The sequence below is a fragment of the Cupressus sempervirens genome, chromosome 1 (assembly GCF_028749045.1).
Source record: "Cupressus sempervirens isolate cs-2001-9-10 chromosome 1, ASM2874904v1, whole genome shotgun sequence".
NCBI classification, from domain to species: Eukaryota; Viridiplantae; Streptophyta; class Pinopsida; order Cupressales; family Cupressaceae; genus Cupressus; species Cupressus sempervirens.
In genome coordinates, this window is record NC_143118.1 from 625,366,119 (window position 1) to 625,370,664 (window position 4,546).

The window sequence follows — 4,546 nt, forward strand, 5'->3', positions numbered from 1 at the left end:
ACCCTAAAATCAAAGAAGGGTTCCCCATTTTGGACACAAAATGGGATATGTGTTGTGAAGCACAACATGTTGGAATGTTGTTTTTGAACTATTAAAAAATTAGTATGAAGAAGAAACAAGAATAAGCCAAAGAAAAATTCTTGAATATACAAATCCAAAAGTTAAAGGAATAAAGCAACCAAAAGAGTATCCAAAGAAGGTAGATCCAATAGGATCCAATAAAAATGGGGAAGAAGAGGGATTGGTAGAAGAGATATTAACCTCTTACATCACTAAGAAGAGAATCTCACACAAGTCCACAACATGAGAAAATCCCCTAGAGATAGGAATCACTAGAGTTGATTAACCCACCAAAGGAAATAGCTAAGGAGAAACAAAACACAATGACTAAGGAGAAGTCACCTAAAAGGGCCACCACTCCAACCAAGGATAAGAATCTACAAGGAGAAAAGGAGTCATACAAGGATGAGGAACATAAAAGTACCTAGTGAGGAAAAAAGGAACAAAGATTCATAAAAATAAATTACATGGGAGAAAGAGAAATATTTGAGTCAAAAAGGTTAACCAAAGTTGAAAGTACCTAAATAAATTCAAGAGAAAGACATGTTATTCAGCTCCACTAGACCAGTAATATAGGGTGATCAAGTTTAATATGCCTAAGTATGAAAAAAAGAGAAGTCCTAAAAAGACATCAAAATAGGAGGACGAAAAAGATAAAGAAAATTTTCAATCGCCTATAAGAGAAATAACACCATCAAAGTCCAAGGTGTTTGATACTAAATCACAAGGACAAAAAAGTATCTAGAAAACTAAATCCCCAAAGAAAAAAAAGAGCCTAGAAGAAGTACATCATGGAAGGAAGAAGAAGGTAAAAGGGTTGACATGAGTCACCCTCCTCATCCTCATCATCCTTGAGCTCAGAAGATAAAGGAAAATTGTACGAGAACGATGTTGAAGAAGAAGTTGAAAACAACTCAATCATAGAGGAGATCAAAACAATAAAATATTGTGATGTAGAACCTAATCGAACTTGGAGGTTTCCCGCAGATTATTACTATGGGGGTTTGGGAGAAGCACTCCCAAGATAGGGTCAAGGGGTAACACCCCTGGCAGTGTCCTAGGGTAGCAATTATTTTTCTATTGGATGACTTACTGTAGTCCTAATTTTGTAAGTAGCAAAAGCTTGTATAAAATGTCTTAGGGTTAGGGATTTAAGTATGTATGATGAGATTGTAGCTTCTTGTGGTGATATTGATTTGTAAGAGATTATGAATCATAATCATTGGATAATAACAATATTGGACTTGCTATTAGTGGACATAGCCTAGGGATTGGGTGAACCACATTAAATTTTTGTTTCTTTTGTTCTCTTTTGTGTGATTTATTATTTTTTGATATTGGTTATATTTGTATGTAATTTTTATTTCTTTCTATGGTTAATCCTAGCATAAAAGGTAAAGTTTTTGAGAAGATCAAAAATGAGATAAAGAAATACTCAACACTTATTTGTTAGTATGAACAGCGTGTGAAAGTGTGAAAGAGATAGAAGAAAGCATGAGCATTGGTTAAAGCTAGGAACTATATAGAGGTCACATATAACCCTAATACTGATAAAAAGTCAACTTAATAAAATATATAACAACATAGAAGTTCAATTTGAAGACATAGATAAGGTAGAAGTGAAGACAGTGCAAGGAAAATAGATGTAGAAGCTCATAAATCTTCTTGAATTGAGAAAGGTCTCACTAGCATAAGCCAAAGATACAATGGTAGAAACATTAAAAGAAATCATACTAGTACTATAGAAGGTGTATGACCCATCTAGTTTCATGTCTAAATTGGATACCACAATGAAGAAAGATCAATAGAAGCTTAAGCTAATGCAAAGCACATTCGATGTTGTGACTAGATCAACACCAGATTACATAACAAAAATTCAAGAGAACATTCATCTTATCAATAGGATTAAGGTTGAACAAGAGAAAAGAACACTCAAGATTTTAGAGGTTCAATGTTTCCTATCACCCCTAGTCATAATTATTCAAGAACATATTTAGGATGTTGAGATACAACTCACCAGGGACACAAATAACACATTGCATGAAGTTGAAGAACATGTTACAAACATCTCAAACAAGACGATTGCTCTCAAGTATCTCAAAGACTTATGGTAGGCACATATAGATAGTGTTGAAACCTAACACGAAGGGATACTTGATAGGTTTTAATCACACCCTTTATAATTGATGACAAGAACAAGAGAATAAAAGGGGAAGAATAAAGGGGAGAAAAAGAAGAAAAGAATATAAGAAACTAAGAAGAATCATAAACATAGGGGGATGATAAAAGAGAATATGAACACAAGGAAAGGAAAAAAGAGGCACTCGAAGAAGAAGAAGATACAAAGAAGAAGCATAAACATAGGGGGACAATGAAAGATAATACAAGCACAAGGAAAGGAACAAAAAGTTGCACATAGAAGAAAAATACACAAAAGAGATAGGGGAGAATGAATAAGGAAAGAACCTAGTTTACATAGGAGAAGTAGAACAAGAAGAAATGAGACAAGGAAGAGGAGACCATGTTGAGGGGGATTAAATTTTTTACCAAGTCTACATTGGTGTAGCATTCTCTACCATTATAATTAAAGAAATCAAGAAGGAAAGGTTGAAGACCACAGGTTCTGAAAAAAATGTCAAGGATGGATTAAAAAATTCCATCAATACCAAAGGGGGAGGTTATTGGACTTACAAGTCTTATTGGCATGAAGATTGGAGACTGGTGATGCTAAAACTTACCATACCATTATGTTTTTATTAATTAGAAACTGGTGAACAAAGGAAGATAAGGATATGAAGACAAAACTACCACTAGTAGACTCCCACATTTGTCAATTCAAGAAATAAATGAGGACAAGGCATAATGGACAAATAGGTAGAGTAAACTATCATAGGTATTGACCTAGCATGGATAGTAACCATTTTTGTGACATAGTAAAGGAATGTTCATACTGCATTATGATCTAATAGGTATTTGAAGATGTGAAGGAAAAATTTTGCATTTAGGTTCACAAAGAAGCTAGAAGGTCTACTAGTCTAGACCCCTACATGTAGGTGTCATAGCTATTTGTTGACTTTGAGTAGGATGTTTTTGGTTTTTGGCACCCAGACATTGGAAAATGTATATGACTTGAAAACTTCAATTTTTATAAATTTTTGTTCATCATCAAAGTGGAGAAAGTGAAGAAGAATAGAGTTGTAGATCAAAGAACCAAGGAACAAAAAATGAGTGACTGGAGAAAGTGTAGAATAGGCAAGTGAGGAAGGCAACACAATCATGTTCATAGAGCAAGCCAAAGTAGTGAAGAGAGACCAAGGGATCTACAAGATATAAACAATGGATATATGATACAAGGTGTGCCACTCATTTAGATAAACCATTTTGATTTCTTTCTTACCATTGCAACCATCTTGTACGATCTTAATAAAGAATGCTTCATTAGTAAGAACTTTATAAATACTTTCATAAGGTACCTCCCAGAAGGATTATTTATAAGTCCTCTTGTCAAGTAGCTTTCAAAAGCTTTTTTAATCCTTATAGATTATGAGCATTCCTAAAAAATATCAAGAAACCTTGTAGCCTCGAAAAATGCTAGTCAATATATTACTTCCACCATGGTTTTCATGCTCTCACCAAGGGTTCCACATACAAAAATCCATGTGTCATTGAAATATGAATTTTTTTGTGAGCTTGTATGATTTTATTTGGTTAATTTTATTATATTTTTATTTCTTAAGCACTAAGTAATTAAATTATTTGATCTAATATCTCAACACACTAGTTTGAAAGTTTGTATTGATTCAACTCCGCTCTTAGTACAAGTTTGGAACAAAAAAAAATACACATAAAAGTGATTTGAAGATTCTAACATCAATACTAAAAAGTAAATTATCAAAGGAGTATCCATCCACCTCTCTTAGAATTAGGCTTACGCTTGCAAGATGAAAAACAATTAAAGAGTATAAAGTCTGTGTTGGTTCCCAAAACCACAGATTGGAAATCTAAGAGCCTGCCACTTCTTCGATAGGACTTCTCAATTAGTTCTGGCCAACGAATGGAAATCAGTTAGATTCCCCTACACTTCGGGCTCTGCTACACCCAGGCGAGTAAACCTTCACCTTGAACACTAACTACCCAATTCAAGGGTTTTCTATAGCGAATTTAAACTTTACGAGTTCCTCGGCTGGCAAGGTCCTTAAACTCAATCAGAATGAAACTAAAACTGGATCCTGAATACTTGATGATTGAATGTTTTGTATAAATTTTGTAAATAATGAATTTGATGCTTGCAGGAGGAATATAGATTTTTTGACTTCAATAGAAAGACCAGTGCCTTCTCTTATCCGGGAGATAGAGTCAACTTCAGAGAATTTTTACATACAACTTCATAATGTTCAATGCATTTGTACTGCCAACAATTTTGATAATCTAGATGCGACAGACCAATTATGATGCAATCTTAAATAAGTCCAGATTGAATTTTAAC